This window comes from Ranitomeya imitator, chromosome 1 (genome assembly GCF_032444005.1).
Source record: "Ranitomeya imitator isolate aRanImi1 chromosome 1, aRanImi1.pri, whole genome shotgun sequence".
NCBI lineage: Eukaryota > Metazoa > Chordata > Amphibia > Anura > Dendrobatidae > Ranitomeya > Ranitomeya imitator.
This window is the reverse complement of record NC_091282.1, coordinates 11,391,835-11,410,590: the sequence shown is the minus strand read 5'-3', so window position 1 is coordinate 11,410,590 and position 18,756 is coordinate 11,391,835. Positions and strand designations below refer to the sequence as shown.

The window sequence follows — 18,756 nt, the reverse complement described above, 5'->3', positions numbered from 1 at the left end:
ACATCTACAAGACGTCACCAACCACGACCGATGGATCCTGTAACTAAGGCTCCGATCACATCTATGAGACGTCACCGACCACGACCGATGGATCCTGTAACTAAGGCTCCGATCACATCTACAAGACGTCAGTGACCGATGGATCCTGTAACTAAGGCTGCGATCACATCTATGAGACGTCACCGACCACGACCGATGGATCCTGTAACTAAGGCTCCGATCACATCTACAAGACGTCACCGACCACGACCGATGGATCCTGTAACTAAGGCTCCGATCACATCTACAAGATGTCACCGACCACGACCGATGGATCCTGTAACTAAGGCTCCGATCACATCTACAAGATGTCACCGACCACGACCGATGGATCCTGTAACTAAGGCTCCGATCACATCTACAAGATGTCACCGACCACGACCGATGGATCCTGTAACTAAGGCTCCGATCACATCTACAAGATGTCACCGACCACGACCGATGGATCCTGTAACTAAGGCTCCGATCACATCTACAAGACGTCACCGACCACGACCGATGGATCCTGTAACTAAGGCTCCGATCACATCTACAAGACGTCACCGACCACGACCGATGGATCCTGTAACTAAAGCTCCGATCACATCTACAAGACGTCACCGACCACGAACGATGGATCCTGTAACTAAGACTCCGATCACATCTACAAGACGTCACCGACCACGACCGATGGATCCTGTAACTAAGGCTCCAATCACATCTACAAGACGTCACCGACCACGACCGATGGATCCTGTAACTAAGGCTCCGATCACATCTACAAGACGTCACCGACCACGACCGATGGATCCTGTAACTAAGACTCCGATCACATCTACAAGACGTCACCGACCACGAACGATGGATCCTGTAACTAAGGCTCCGATCACATCTACAAGACGTCACCGACCACGACCGATGGATCTTGTAACTAAGGCTCCGATCACATCTACAAGACGTCACCGACCACGACCGATGGATCCTGTAACTAAGGCTCCGATCACATCTACAAGATGTCACCAACCACGACCGATGGATCCTGTAACTAAGGCTCCGATCACATCTACAAGACGTCACCGACCATGACCGATGGATCCTGTAACTAAGGCTCCAATCACATCTACAAGACGTCACAGACCACGACCGATGGATCCTATAACTAAGGCTCCGATCACATCTACAAGACGTCACCGACCACGACCGATGGATCCTGTAACTAAAGCTCCGATCACATCTACAAGACGTCACCGACCACGACCAATGGATCCTTTAACTAAGGCTCCGATCACATCTACAAGACGTCACCGACCACGACCGATGGATCCTGTAACTAAGGCTCCAATCACATCTACAAGACGTCACCGACCACGACCGATGGATCCTGTAACTAAGGCTCCGATCACATCTACAAGACGTCACCGACCACGACCGATGGTTCCTGTAACTAAGGCTCCGATCACATCTACAAGACGTCAGTGACCGATGGATCCTGTAACTAAAGCTCCGATCACATCTACAAGACGTCACCGACCACGACCGATGGATCCTGTAACTAAGGCTCCGATCTCATCTACAAGACGTCACCGACCATGACCGATGGATCCTGTAACTAAAGCTCCGATCACATCTACAAGACGTCACCGACCACGATCGATGGATCCTGTAACTAAGGCTCCGATCACATCTACAAGACGTCACCAACCACGACCGATGGATTCTGTAACTAAGGCTCCGATCACATCTAGAAGACGTCACCGACCACGACCGATAGATCCTGTAACTAAGGCTCCGATCACATCTACAAGACGTCACCAACCACGACCGATGGATCCTGTAACTAAGGCTCCGATCACATCTACAAGACGCCACCGACCACGACCGATGGATCCTGTAACTAAGGCTCCGATCACATCTACAAGACGTCACCAACCACGACCGATGGATCCTGTAACTAAGGCTCCGATCACATCTACAAGACGTCACCGACCACGATCGATGGATCCTGTAACTAAGGCTCCGATCACATCTACAAGACGTCACCGACCAAGACCGATGGATCCTGTAACTAAGGCTCCGATCACATCTACAAGACGTCACCGACCACGACCGATGGATCCTGTAACTAAGGCTCCGATCACATCTACAAGACGTCACCGACCACGACCGATGGATCCTGTAACTAAGGGACCGATCACATCTACAAGACGTCACCGACCACGACCGATGGATCCTGTAACTAAAGCTCCGATCACATCTACAAGACGTCACCGACCACGAACGATGGATCCTGTAACTAAGGATCCGATCACATCTACAAGACGTCACCGACCACGACCGATGGATCCTGTAACTAAGGCTCCGATCACATCTACAAGACGTCACCGACCACGACCGATGGATCCTCTAACTAAGGCTCCGATCACATCTACAAGATGTCACCAACCACGACCGATGGATCCTGTAACTAAGGCTCCGATCACATCTACAAGACGTCACCGACCACGAGCGATGGATCCTGTAACTAAGGCTCCGATTACATCTACAAGATGTCACCAACCACGACCGATGGATCCTGTAACTAAGGCAACGAACACATCTACAAGACGTCAGTGACCACGACCGATGAATCCTGTAACTAAGGATCCAATCACATCTACAAGACGTCACCGACCACGACAGATGGATCCTGTAACTAAGGCTCCGATCACATCTACAAGGCGTCACCGACCACGACCGATGGATCCTGTAACTAAGGCTCCGATCACACCTACAAGACGTCACCGACCACGACCGATGGTTCCTGTAACTAAGGCTCCGATCACATCTACAAAACGTCAGTGACCGATGGATCCTGTAACTAAAGCTCCGATCACATCTACAAGACGTCACCGACCACGACCGATGGATCCTGTAACTAAGGCTCCGATCTCATCTACAAGACGTCACCGACCACGACCGATGGATCCTGTAACTAAAGCTCCGATCACATCTACAAGACGTCACCGACCACGAACGATGGAACCTGTAACTAAGGCTCGGATCACATCTACAAGACGTCACCGACCACGACCGATGGATCCTGTAACTAAGGCTCCGATCAAATCTACAAGACGTCACCGACCACGACCGATGGATCCTGTAACTAAGGCTCCGATCACATCTACAAGACGTCACCGACCACGACCGATGGATCCTGTAACTAAGGCTCCGATCACATCTAGAAGACGTCACCGACCACGACCGATGGATCCTGTAACTAAGGCTCCGATCACATCTACAAGACGTCACCGACCACGACCGATGGATCCTGTAACTAAGGCTCCGATCACATCTACAAGACGTCACCGACCACGACCAATGCATCCTGTAACTAAGGCTCCGATCACATCTACAGACGTCAGTGACCACGACCGATGGATCCTGTAACTAAGGCTCCGATCACATCTACAAGACGTCACTGACCACGAACGATGGACCCTGTAACTAAGGCTCCGATCACATCTACAAGACGTCACCAACCACGACCGATGGATCCTGTAACTAAGGCTCCGATCACATCTATGAGACGTCACCGACCACGACCGATGGATCCTGTAACTAAGGCTCCGATCACATCTACAAGACGTCAGTGACCGATGGATCCTGTAACTAAGGCTGCGATCACATCTATGAGACGTCACCGACCACGACCGATGGATCCTGTAACTAAGGCTCCGATCACATCTACAAGACGTCACCGACCACGACCGATGGATCCTGTAACTAAGGCTCCGATCACATCTACAAGATGTCACCGACCACGACCGATGGATCCTGTAACTAAGGCTCCGATCACATCTACAAGATGTCACCGACCACGACCGATGGATCCTGTAACTAAGGCTCCGATCACATCTACAAGATGTCACCGACCACGACCGATGGATCCTGTAACTAAGGCTCCGATCACATCTACAAGATGTCACCGACCACGACCGATGGATCCTGTAACTAAGGCTCCGATCACATCTACAAGACGTCACCGACCACGACCGATGGATCCTGTAACTAAGGCTCCGATCACATCTACAAGACGTCACCGACCACGACCGATGGATCCTGTAACTAAAGCTCCGATCACATCTACAAGACGTCACCGACCACGAACGATGGATCCTGTAACTAAGACTCCGATCACATCTACAAGACGTCACCGACCACGACCGATGGATCCTGTAACTAAGGCTCCAATCACATCTACAAGACGTCACCGACCACGACCGATGGATCCTGTAACTAAGGCTCCGATCACATCTACAAGACGTCACCGACCACGACCGATGGATCCTGTAACTAAGACTCCGATCACATCTACAAGACGTCACCGACCACGAACGATGGATCCTGTAACTAAGGCTCCGATCACATCTACAAGACGTCACCGACCACGACCGATGGATCTTGTAACTAAGGCTCCGATCACATCTACAAGACGTCACCGACCACGACCGATGGATCCTATAACTAAGGCTCCGATCACATCTACAAGATGTCACCAACCACGACCGATGGATCCTGTAACTAAGGCTCCGATCACATCTACAAGACGTCACCGACCATGACCGATGGATCCTGTAACTAAGGCTCCAATCACATCTACAAGACGTCACAGACCACGACCGATGGATCCTATAACTAAGGCTCCGATCACATCTACAAGACGTCACCGACCACGACCGATGGATCCTGTAACTAAAGCTCCGATCACATCTACAAGACGTCACCGACCACGACCAATGGATCCTTTAACTAAGGCTCCGATCACATCTACAAGACGTCACCGACCACGACCGATGGATCCTGTAACTAAGGCTCCAATCACATCTACAAGACGTCACCGACCACGACCGATGGATCCTGTAACTAAGGCTCCGATCACATCTACAAGACGTCACCGACCACGACCGATGGTTCCTGTAACTAAGGCTCCGATCACATCTACAAGACGTCAGTGACCGATGGATCCTGTAACTAAAGCTCCGATCACATCTACAAGACGTCACCGACCACGACCGATGGATCCTGTAACTAAGGCTCCGATCTCATCTACAAGACGTCACCGACCATGACCGATGGATCCTGTAACTAAAGCTCCGATCACATCTACAAGACGTCACCGACCACGATCGATGGATCCTGTAACTAAGGCTCCGATCACATCTACAAGACGTCACCAACCACGACCGATGGATTCTGTAACTAAGGCTCCGATCACATCTAGAAGACGTCACCGACCACGACCGATGGATCCTGTAACTAAGGCTCCGATCACATCTACAAGACGTCACCAACCACGACCGATGGATCCTGTAACTAAGGCTCCGATCACATCTACAAGACGCCACCGACCACGACCGATGGATCCTGTAACTAAGGCTCCGATCACATCTACAAGACGTCACCAACCACGACCGATGGATCCTGTAACTACGGCTCCGATCACATCTACAAGACGTCACCGACCACGATCGATGGATCCTGTAACTAAGGCTCCGATCACATCTACAAGACGTCACCGACCAAGACCGATGGATCCTGTAACTAAGGCTCCGATCACATCTACAAGACGTCACCGACCACGACCGATGGATCCTGTAACTAAGGCTCCGATCACATCTACAAGACGTCACCGACCACGACCGATGGATCCTGTAACTAAGGGACCGATCACATCTACAAGACATCACCGACCACGACCGATGGATCCTGTAACTAAAGCTCCGATCACATCTACAAGACGTCACCGACCACGAACGATGGATCCTGTAACTAAGGATCCGATCACATCTACAAGACGTCACCGACCACGACCGATGGATCCTGTAACTAAGGCTCCGATCACATCTACAAGACGTCACCGACCACGACCGATGGATCCTGTAACTAAGGCTCCGATCACATCTAGAAGACGTCACCGACCACGACCGATGGATCCTGTAACTAAGGCTCCGATCACATCTACAAGACGTCACCGACCACGACCGATGGATCCTGTAACTAAGGCTCCGATCACATCTACAAGACGTCACCGACCACGACCAATGCATCCTGTAACTAAGGCTCCGATCACATCTACAGACGTCAGTGACCACGACCGATGGATCCTGTAACTAAGGCTCCGATCACATCTACAAGACGTCACCAACCACGACCGATGGATCCTGTAACTAAGGCTCCGATCACACCTATGAGACGTCACCGACCACGACCGATGGATCCTGTAACTAAGGCTCCGATCACATCTACAAGACGTCAGTGACCGATGGATCCTGTAACTAAGGCTGCGATCACATCTATGAGACGTCACCGACCACGACCGATGGATCCTGTAACTAAGGCTCCGATCACATCTACAAGACGTCACCGACCACGACCAATGGATCCTGTAACTAAGGCTCCAATCACATCTACAAGATGTCACCGACCACGACCGATGGATCCTGTAACTAAGGCTCCAATCACATCTACAAGATGTCACCGACCACGACCGATGGATCCTGTAACTAAGGCTCCGATCACATCTACAAGACGTCACCGACCACGACCAATGCATCCTGTAACTAAGGCTCCGATCACATCTACAGACGTCAGTGACCACGACCGATGGATCCTGTAACTAAGGCTCCGATCACATCTACAAGACGTCACCAACCACGACCGATGGATCCTGTAACTAAGGCTCCGATCACATCTATGAGACGTCACCGACCACGACCGATGGATCCTGTAACTAAGGCTCCGATCACATCTACAAGACGTCAGTGACCGATGGATCCTGTAACTAAGGCTGCGATCACATCTACAAGACGTCACCGACCACGACCAATGGATCCTTTAACTAAGGCTCCGATCACATCTACAAGACGTCACCGACCACGACCAATGGATCCTTTAACTAAGGCTCCGATCACATCTACAAGACGTCACCGACCACGACCGATGGATCCTGTAACTAAGGCTCCAATCACATCTACAAGACGTCACCGACCACGACCGATGGATCCTGTAACTAAGGCTCCGATCACATCTACAAGACGTCACCGACCACGACCGATGGTTCCTGTAACTAAGGCTCCGATCACATCTACAAGACGTCAGTGACCGATGGATCCTGTAACTAAAGCTCCGATCACATCTACAAGACGTCACCGACCACGATCGATGGATCCTGTAACTAAGGCTCCGATCTCATCTACAAGACGTCACCGACCACGACCGATGGATCCTGTAACTTAAGCTCCGATCACATCTACAAGACGTCACCGACCACGATCGATGGATCCTGTAACTAAGGCTCCGATCACATCTACAAGACGTCACCAACCACGACCGATGGATTCTGTAACTAAGGCTCCGATCACATCTAGAAGACGTCACCGACCACGACCGATAGATCCTGTAACTAAGGCTCCGATCACATCTACAAGACGTCACCGACCGCGACCGATGGATCCTGTAACTAAGGCTCCGATCACATCTACAAGACGCCACCGACCACGACCGATGGATCCTGTAACTAAGGCTCCGATCACATCTACAAGACGTCACCGACCAAGACCGATGGATCCTGCAACTAAGGCTCCGATCACATCTACAAGACGTCACCGACCACGATCGATGGATCCTGTAACTAAGGCTCCGATCACATCTACAAGACGTCACCGACCAAGACCGATGGATCCTGTAACTAAGGCTCCGATCACATCTACAAGACGTCACCGACCACGACCGATGGATCCTGTAACTAAGGCTCCGATCACATTTACAAGACGTCACCGACCACGACCGATGGATCCTGTAACTAAGGGACCGATCACATCTACAAGACGTCACCGACCACGACCGATGGATCCTGTAACTAAAGCTCCGATCACATCTACAAGACGTCACCGACCACGAACGATGGATCCTGTAACTAAGGATCCGATCACATCTACAAGACGTCACCGACCACGACCGATGGATCCTGTAACTAAGGCTCCGATCACATCTACAAGACGTCACCGACCACGACCGATGGATCCTGTAACTAAGGCTCCGATCACATCTACAAGACGTCACCAACCACGACCGATGGATCCTGTAACTAAGGCTACGATCACATCTAGAAGACGTCACCGACCACGACCGATGGATCCTGTAACTAAGGCTCCGATCACATCTACAAGACGTCACCGACCACGACCGATGGATCCTGTAACTAAGGCTCCGATCACATCTACAAGACGTCACCGACCACGACCAATGCATCCTGTAACTAAGGCTCCGATCACATCTACAGACGTCAGTGACCACGACCGATGGATCCTGTAACTAAGGCTCCGATCACATCTACAAGACGTCACCGACCACGAACGATGGACCCTGTAACTAAGGCTCCGATCACATCTACAAGACGTCACCAACCACGACCGATGGATCCTGTAACTAAGGCTCCGATCACATCTATGAGACGTCACCGACCACGACCGATGGATCCTGTAACTAAGGCTCCGATCACATCTACAAGACGTCAGTGACCGATGGATCCTGTAACTAAGGCTGCGATCACATCTACAAGACGTCACCGACCACGACCGATGGATCCTGTAACTAAGGCTCCGATCACATCTACAAGACGTCACCGACCACGACCGATGGATCCTGTAACTAAGGCTCCAATCACATCTACAAGATGTCACCGACCACGACCGATGGATCCTGTAACTAAGGCTCCGATCACATCTACAAGATGTCACCGACCACGACCGATGGATCCTGTAACTAAGACTCCGATCACATCTACAAGACGTCACCGACCACGACCGATGGATCCTGTAACTAAGACTCCGATCACATCTACAAGACGTCACCGACCACGAACGATGGATCCTGTAACTAAGGCTCCGATCACATCTACAAGACGTCACCGACCACGACCGATGGATCCTATAACTAAGGCTCCGATCACATCTACAAGACGTCACCGACCACGACCGATGGATCCTGTAACTAAAGCTCCGATCACATCTACAAGACGTCACCGACCACGACCAATGGATCCTTTAACTAAGGCTCCGATCACATCTACAAGACGTCACCGACCACGACCGATGGATCCTGTAACTAAGGCTCCAATCACATCTACAAGACGTCACCGACCACGACCGATGGATCCTGTAACTAAGGCTCCGATCACATCTACAAGACGTCACCGACCACGACCGATGGTTCCTGTAACTAAGGCTCCGATCACATCTACAAGACGTCAGTGACCGATGGATCCTGTAACTAAAGCTCCGATCACATCTACAAGACGTCACCGACCACGACCGATGGATCCTGTAACTAAGGCTCCGATCTCATCTACAAGACGTCACCGACCACGACCGATGGATCCTGTAACTAAAGCTCCGATCACATCTACAAGACGTCACCGACCACGATCGATGGATCCTGTAACTAAGGCTCCGATCACATCTAGAAGACGTCACCGACCACGACCGATAGATCCTGTAACTAAGGCTCCGATCACATCTACAAGACGTCACCAACCACGACCGATGGATCCTGTAACTAAGGCTCCGATCACATCTACAAGACGCCACCGACCACGACCGATGGATCCTGTAACTAAGGCTCCGATCACATCTACAAGACGTCACCAACCACGACCGATGGATCCTGTAACTAAGGCTCCGATCACATCTACAAGACGTCACCGACCACGATCGATGGATCCTGTAACTAAGGCTCCGATCACATCTACAAGACGTCACCGACCAAGACCGATGGATCCTGTAACTAAGGCTCCGATCACATCTACAAGACGTCACCGACCACGACCGATGGATCCTGTAACTAAGGCTCCGATCACATCTACAAGACGTCACCGACCACGATCGATGGATCCTGTAACTAAGGCTCCGATCACATCTACAAGACGTCACCGACCACGACCGATGGTTCCTGTAACTAAGGCTCCGATCACATCTACAAGACATCACCGACCACGACCAATGGATCCTGTAACTAAGGCTCCGATCACATCTACAAGACGTCACCGACCACGACCGATGGATCCTGTAACTAAGACTCCGATCACATCTACAAGACGTCACCGACCACGACCGATGGATCCTGTAACTAAGGCTCCAATCACATCTACAAGACGTCACCGACCACGACCGATGGATCCTGTAACTAAGGCTCCGATCACATCTACAAGACGTCACCGACCGATGGATCCTGTAACTAAGGCTCCGATCACATCTACAAGACGTCACCGACCACGACCGATGGATCCTGTAACTAAGACTCCGATCACATCTACAAGACGTCACCGACCACGACCGATGGATCCTGTAACTAAGGCTCCAATCACATCTACAAGAGGTCACCGACCACGACCGATGGATCCTGTAACTAAGGCTCCGATCACATCTACAAGACGTCACCGACCACGACCGATGGATCCTGTAACTAAGGCTCCGATCACATCTACAAGACGTCACCGACCACGACCGATGGATCCTGTAACTAAGGCTCCGATCACATCTACAAGACATCACCGACCACGACCAATGGATCCTGTAACTAAGGCTCCGATCACATCTACAAGACGTCACCGACCACGACCGATGGATCCTGTAACTAAGACTCCGATCACATCTACAAGACGTCACCGACCACGACCGATGGATCCTGTAACTAAGGCTGCAATCACATCTACAAGACGTCACCGACCACGACCGATGGATCCTGTAACTAAGGCTCCGATCACATCTACAAGACGTCACCGACCGATGGATCCTGTAACTAAGGCTCCAATCACATCTACAAGACGTCACCGACCACGACCGATGGATCCTGTAACTAAGACTCCGATCACATCTACAAGACGTCACCGACCACGACCGATGGATCCTGTAACTAAGGCTCCAATCACATCTACAAGACGTCACCGACCACGACCGATGGATCCTGTAACTAAGGCTCCGATCACATCTAAAAGACGTCACCGACCGATGGATCCTGTAACTAAGGCTCCGATCACATCTACAAGACGTCACCAACCACGACCGATGGATCCTGTAACTAAGGCCCCGATCAGACCTACAAGACGTCACCGACCACGACCGATGGATCCTGTAACTAAGGCTCCGATCACATCTACAAGACGTCACCGACCACGACCGATGGATCCTGTAACTAAGGCTCCGATCACATCTACAAGACGTCACCGACCACGACCGATGGATCCTGTAACTAAGGCTCCGATCACATCTACAAGACGTCACCGGCCACGACCGATGGATCCTGTAACTAAGGCTCCGATCACATCTACAAGACGTCACCGGCCACGACCGATGGATCCTGTAACTAAGACTACTTTCACACTAGCGTTGTTGCGTCTGCACATTGCAACGTGCAGACGCAACGACGCTAGCGTTATTTGTGTCGCACAACGGGGCAGCGGATGCAGATTTTCATCCCATCCGCTGCCCCATTGTGAGGTGCGGGGAGGTGGGGACGGATTTACGGCCGCGCATGCGCGGTCGGAAAAAGTGGTTTGTCGGCAGCAAAAAACGTTACATGTAACGTTTTTTGTTCCCAGCGGTTCGCCACAACACGGCGCAACCATCGCACGACGGTTGCGACGTGTGGCAATGCGTCGCTAATGTTAATATATGGGGCAAAAACGCATCCTGCAAACAACTTTGTAGGATGCGTTTTTTGCCCTAAATGACGCATTGCGACGTTTTGAAAAAAACGCTAGTGTGCAAGTAGCCTTAGGCCTCTTTCACACTTCCGTAGGTACGGGGCCGTCGCCAGCCCGATGTACCCGACATATGAAAAAACCCTCCCTTGAACGTTTTTTTTCATAAGGCTTCTTTCACACTAGCGTCGGGTTCGGCCCGTCACAGTGCGTCGGGCCGAGGTTACCGACACTAGCAGTGAATGCGCCGCACAACGGAGGCATTGGATGCATTTTTCCAGCGCATCCGCTGCCCCATTGTGAGGTGCGGGGAGGTGGGGGCGGAGTTCCGGCCGCGCATGCGTGGTCGGAAATGGCAGACCGTCGGCCGCAAAAAACGTTACATGTAACGTTTTTTGCAGCCGGTGGTCCGCCACTACACGGCGCAACCGTGACGTGTGGCAATGCGTCGCTAATGTTAGTCAATAGAGAAAAAACGCATCCTGCAAGCACCTTTGCAGGATGCGTTTTTTGTCCAATATGACGCATTGCAAAAAACGCTAGAGTGAAAGTAGACGGGCCGCCAAAAGACGACGCAACCAGCGCAGGACGGAAATGTGAAAGAGGCCCGGGTCCGATCACATCTACAGACGTCAGTGACTGATGGATCCTGTACCGGAGTCTCTGTCGCTCCTCTCCTCGGTGCTGCCGTCACTCCGGTGCTGGTACACGCTCAGTACTGAGCCGCCTCCCGCTCTCTGTACATTCGGCCTCTGCTGAGGTTATTGGTTCATATGTGGGGAATTAGTTTTTTGAGGCTTTAGGACCTATGGTGACGTCAGGGTCATGTGATAGGGGCGGAGCTCAGTAGTGTACTGTGTAGGATGAAGGACCTGTGGTGACGTCAGTGTCATGTGATAGGGGCGGAGCTCAGTAGTGTACTGCGTAGGATGAAGGACCTGTGGTGACGTCAGTGTCATGTGATTGGGGCGGAGCTCCGTGCTGGGCGCTGTTCTCTGTGTCTGGAGGAGTTTTGGCTCTTCTAGGACGGTAGAATGGAGGCGGTTTTGCAAGTGTGACGTCACTGGCGATGGGCGTGTTGTGGGCGGGGTTTAGTGTAGGTGGCGCGCAGTGTAGTTGCAATCAGCGCTGTAGTGACGTCATACCGGAACACGTGGGGTTGTGTTTATTTTTGGTGGTGGATAATGGTGCGGGGGGCTGTATGGTGGGATTTGAGGTTTGTGCATGGGGCTGCTGCTGGGGGCGGTTGGTGCATGGGGCTGCTGGGGGGCGGTTGATGCATGGGGCTGCTGGGGGGCGGTTGATGCATGGGGCTGCTGGGGGGCGGTTGATGCATGGGGCTGCTGGGGGGCGGTTGGTGCATGGGGCTGCTGCTGGGGGGCGGTTGGTGCATGGGGCTGCTGGGGGGCGGTTGGTGCATGGGGCTGCTGCTGGGGGGCGGTTGGTGCATGGGGCTGCTGGGGGGCGGTTGGTGCATGGGGCTGCTGGGGGGCGGTTGATGCATGGGGCTGCTGGGGGGCGGTTGGTGCATGGGGCTGCTGCTGGGGGGCGGTTGATGCATGGGGCTGCTGCTGGGGGGCGGTTGATGCATGGGGCTGCTGGGGGGCGGTTGGTGCATGGGGCTGCTGCTGGGGGGCGGTTGATGCATGGGGCTGCTGCTGGGGGGCGGTTGGTGCATGGGGCTGCTGGGGGGCGGTTGGTGCATGGGGCTGCTGCTGGGGGGCGGTTGATGCATGGGGCTGCTGCTGGGGGGCGGTTGGTGCATGGGGCTGCTGCTGGGGGGCGGTTGGTGCATGGGGCTGCTGCTTGGGGGCGGTTGATGCATGGGGCTGTTGCTGGGGGGCGGTTGATGCATGGGGCTGCTGCTGGGGGGCGGTTGATGCATGGGGCTGCTGCTGGGGGGCGGTTGATGCATGGGGCTGCTGCTTGGGGGCGGTTGATGCATGGGGCTGCTGCTGGGGGGCGGTTGATGCATGGGGCTGCTGCTGGGGGACGGTTGATGCATGGGGCTGCTGCTGGGGGACGGTTGATGCATGGGGCTGCTGCTGGGGGGCGGTTGATGCATGGGGCTGCTGCTTGGGGGCGGTTGATGCATGGGGCTGCTGCTGGGGGGTGGTTGATGCATGGGGCTACTGCTGGGGGGCGGCTGTTGCTGGGGGGCGGTTGATGCATGGGGCTGCTGCTGGGGGGCGGTTGATGCATGGGGCTGCTGCTTGGGGGCGGTTGATGCATGGGGCTGCTGCTGGGGGGTGGTTGATGCATGGGGCTACTGCTGGGGGGCGGCTGTTGCTGGGGGGCGGTTGATGCATGGGGCTGCTGCTGGGGGGCGGTTGATGCATGGGGCTGCTGCTGGGGGGCGGTTGATGCATGGGGCTGCTGCTGGGGGGCGCTTGATGCATGGGGCTGCTGCTGGGGGGCGGTTGATGCATGGGGCTGCTGTTCGGTGGCGAGGGGCTGTTCTGCTCCCACACCCTGGCACCCCACAAAGGAAACATAATGTCCCTTCTGCTGTGTATGCAGCGTGTGCAGCAGAGCTCTTCCATCACCGGAGCCCCCTCTGGCTCCATATTCCTGGTTTGCACAGATGACTCCAGACTCCATGTCTATACTTCACAGCCCAACTTCCCTTGACAGCAGGGTGTTTGTTACAGTTGCAGCACAGCTCGCACACAATGGCGTTCCTAGAGCTTTCCCGTGTGCGGCGTCCGTTCCCTCAGATCCACCAACTTCCTCCCAGTCCCCTTGTCTGGTTTCAATAGGAAAGGCGCGCTCAGCTGTGCCTAGTCCCGGCCGTAGGCCCCCAATCCTCCTTGGGATGGTTACCACATAAGACGGTGACCACTTGCACGCTGCTCAGCCTGGGGTCACTGCTGCCTCAGGACCTTCACCCCCGCTGCTGTCTGTCTTCTCTCACTGCTCCTCACTGAACAGGAAGTCTCGTCTCCATCCCTCCCTGCTCTGCAGTACAACCACCTGCACCTCCTCCCGGTCTGGAGACCCCTGTGCTGAGGCCGGGTTCACAGTTGTGTGCGCAGCGTATACCTGCGTACCGATCCGCATGAGTCTTGTGTACATATATTTAGCATTGTGTACGCAGCGATATGCGTTCTCCTGCGGATGCGTACATATGCGTCGTTTCGCGGTGTGCGGCGAATGCTACGTGTTACATTGTTTTAGGCTCCAATTTAGCGCAGACATACGCATGCAGATGAGTGCGTCAAAACAACGCATTACTGTCTATGGGAACGCATTGATGCGCAAGGACGTGCTTTCGATAAGCATGCGCACTTCACACTAATGTCCGGGACATGATGTCACCACCTGCAGAATCCTCGATGTATAAAAGGGGTGTGGACACAGGAATCCATTACTCTCTGGAAGGATGGAAGCTTTGAAAAGGTCTCATTGCATTCTGTACTTATGTTTTGCTTTCTGTTACTTCTAGACTGTTTTGTTTCTCTGATCGCCCATGACGGCACCACGGAGAGAGGGGATCCGCCCACCAAGGACAGGAAACCTACGGATAAAAAGGCGGTACCACTCTCCTGCATCAGTTGGTTTCCTGTCCTTGATGGGAGACCTACGGACTTACCAGTTCGACGTTGGAATTCCGGGGCCAACCAGTCCGATTCAGGCAGCTGGGGTCCCTCTGCCTCGGCTAGGGTGGTGACCCGAAGCGCCTCCGCTGGGAGCCAGTGGGCCGACAGGGTGTGCGGGGGAGGTGACAAGGAGTTCACGGTCACCTCCCCAGGAAAGATGCAGCAGCGGCAACATCCAGGGGGGTCCCTCTGGTTGCGGGAGGTGCAGCGCGACCCTCCCTAAAACAAGCATCAGTCTGCACGCTGCACCGCCATCGGGCATGCAGAGTAACGCGCTATAGGGACTGCATAGGACCGGGGGCGCCGGTCAGCAGCGCCATATCTGCTTCCCGGGCGCCATCTTGAAAGTTCGGCGCATGCCCGGGATCTAAGCTGGTCTCGCGAGGTTAGGACGCTTCCGCGCAGGCGCCGGCGGATCACCGCTCAAGCGCTGGGCGCGGTCTGCGCAGGCGCCGGCGGGGTTGCCGCTCGGGCGCTTGGTGCGGTCTGCGCAGGCGCCGGCGGGGCTTCCGCTTGGGCGCTTAGCGCGGTCTGCGCGGGCGCCGGCGGGGCTTCCGCTCGGACGCCTGGCGCGGTCTGCGCAGGCGCCGGCGGAGTTGCCACTAGGGCGCTTGGTGCGGTATGTGGGGTCATGCGGGCGCCGGGCTTAATGCGCAGGCGCCGGCGTTCGGCACTCCTCTCCGTGGAGCAGGCGCTACTGCGCAAGTGCAGAAAGAAAAAAAAAAAAAGCAAAGCGGCGGGAGGGTTTAAATAGAGGAATCCACATCCTCCCAGTGGCTCTGCAGTAATAAGCAGGAGCCTCAAGAGCTAATAGTGCCGCAGCGCCAGCTCAGCCGAGTGTCAAGGCAGCATCCGCAGACCAGCAGCAGTATGAGCGACCCGACATCACCTCAGCCCGAGTCACCTCCACCTCTAGCGTCGCCGCAGCAGCAGCAGCAGCAAAAAAGGCAACAGCAGAAAGGGCACCAGGACACCAGCAAAGAACGCCAAAGGTCCCAACACAGTAAGGAGTCCAGTACGGCGTCGGGGAAAAAGCCAGAGGCAGAGAATCCCCAACCGGTATTTATGGGTCCTGGAGGTGGTAAGTGGATCTTCGTGAATGTCAGAGACAGTAAGAGTGTTATTCGTCTCTTTTAGGGGAGGAAAAGCGTAGGTAAAACTAAGCACAAAAGTTGCGCCATCTGTAGAGAGGATCTTCCACCTACATGGGATAAGAGACTATGCAATACTTGCATTCAGCAGACTGTATCTGAAAACCTTCCCGGGTTTGCAACAGATCTTAAAAGCCTGATTAAAGAGCAAGTGGAGGACACCTTCAGATCACTAAAAAGTGGGAAAAAAAGGAGAAAGACCAGACACAGGTCCCCATCTCCAGTCTCAAAATCCGAAAGCGATAGTGAGAGTTCAGTGTCCTCCGACTCCTCCACCTCATCTTCATCGTCTACTTCTTCCTCGGGGGGACATAACTGTTTCCCTCTAGAGGATACTGATGGCCTCATAAAAGCCGTGAGAAGTACCATGGGTCTGGTAGACTCCCACCCTAAAAAATCGGTACGAGACATCATGTTTGGGGGCCTGGAACAGAAAAAGAGAAGAGCTTTTCCTCTTAACGAAGCAATAGCACCCTTAATTAAGAAAGAATGGAAGAAGCCCATGAGAAAGACTCTTTTAACTCCAAAAAGGAAATACCCCTTCGAGGAAGAATCCTGCTCCTTTTGGGAGCAGGCCCCCAAATTAGACGTAGTGATTGCTAAAGCCTCAAAAAAATTCGCCCTCCCACTTTCCTAGCTGATGCCTCGGCCGACTCCATCAGGCTATCCGCCAGAGCAGCAGTGTTTGCTAATGCGGCCAGGCGCGCCCTCTGGCTTAAGAATTGGCCTGGCGACCTGCAAACGAAAACAAAACTGTGTACCATCCCCTGCGAAGGAGAATTTCTGTTCGGTTCCACCCTAGATGACATCTTGGAAAAAGCAGGGGACAAGAAAAAGTCCTTCCCCTCTCTGGGTCTCCCCTCTTATAGGAAGCCCTTTCGGAACAAGAGGTTTTTCCGTAAGAACCCTGGGAGAGGCCAGGGGAAATGGGAAGATAAGAAGAACAAAAATAAGGGGTTTAGCTTTAACAAAAACCTCAATGACAACAAAAAACCTTCACAATGAAGGTTCGCCCCAGGTGGGAGGGTGTTGTGAATTCTGTGGCTGAATTCACTCCTGTGGTCACAAGTGGTACTGCAGCTTCTGAGCTCCCTCCCTCAGGTGTTCTGGTGAGCTCGTTAACTGCTTCATTACTTAACTCCGCCTGATGCTGCTATCCTTGCTCCTTGTCAATGTTTCAGTGTTGGATCTGAGCTTCTCCTGATTGTTCCTGTGACCTGCTGCTCTGTATAGCTAAGTGCTTTTTGCTTTTTTGTTGCTTTTTTTCTGTCCAGCTTGTCTTTTGTTTTGCTGGAAGCTCTGAGACGCAAAGGGTGTACCGCCATGCCGTTAGTTCGGCACGGTGGTTTTTTTTTGCCCCCTTTGCGTGGTTTTGCTTTAGGGTTTTTTGTAGACTGCAAAGTTCGCTTTACTGTCCTCGCTCTGTCCTAGAATATCGGGCCCCACTTTGCTGAATCTATTTCATCCCTACGTTTTGTCTTTTCATCTTACTCACAGTCATTATATGTGGGGGGCTGCCTTTTCCTTGGGGAATTTCTCTGGGGCAAGTCAGGCTTATTTTTCTATCTTCAGGCTAGCTAGTTTCTTAGGCTGTGCCGAGTTGCCTAGGTAGTTGTTAGGCGCAATCCACAGCCGCTTTTAGTTGTGTTTAGGATAGGATCAGGTGTGCAGTCTACAGAGTTTCCACGTCTCAGAGCTCGTTCTTGTATTTTTGGGTATTTGTCAGATCACTGTGTGCGCTCTGATCGCTAAGCACACTGTGATTCTGGATTGCCTTCATAACACCTGTCATTAGCAAACATAACAGGTATATATCTGTGTGTCATCTCCTGTATTAGACCTCGTTCACACGTTATTTGGTCAGTATTTTTACCTCAGTATTTGAACGCTAAATTGGCAGCCTGATAAATCTCCAGCTAACAGGAAGCCCTGGCAGTATATATTAGCTCACACATATACATAATAGACAGGTCATGTGACTGACAGCTGCCGTATTTCCTATATGGTACATTTGTTGCTCTTCTAGTTTGTCTGCTTATTAATCAGATTTTTATTTTTGAAGGATAATACCAGACTTGTGTGTTTTAGGGCGAGTTTCATGTGTCAAGTTGTGTGTGTTGAGTTGCGTGTGGCGACATGCATGTAGCGACTTTTGTGAGCTGAGTTTTGTGTGGCGACATGCGTGTAGCAACTTTTTGTGTGTCGAGTTGCATGTGACAGGTTAGTGTAGCAAGTTGTGTGCAGCAAGTTT

General features: G+C 52.9%; 1 protein-coding gene across 2 annotated transcripts in view; it reads right to left on the bottom strand.

Annotated features, from left to right (window-relative positions):
- The window catches only part of LOC138657415 (zinc finger protein 271-like), an 89,610-nt gene extending 77,030 nt beyond the window's left edge, over positions 1-12,580 (bottom strand). For both annotated transcript variants that reach the window (XM_069745190.1, XM_069745192.1), the window contains exon 1: positions 12,411-12,580. The gene's annotated coding sequence lies outside the window, so the exon portion shown is untranslated. The remainder of the gene's footprint in view (positions 1-12,410) is intronic.
- Between the last annotated feature and the right edge of the window lie 6,176 nt (positions 12,581-18,756).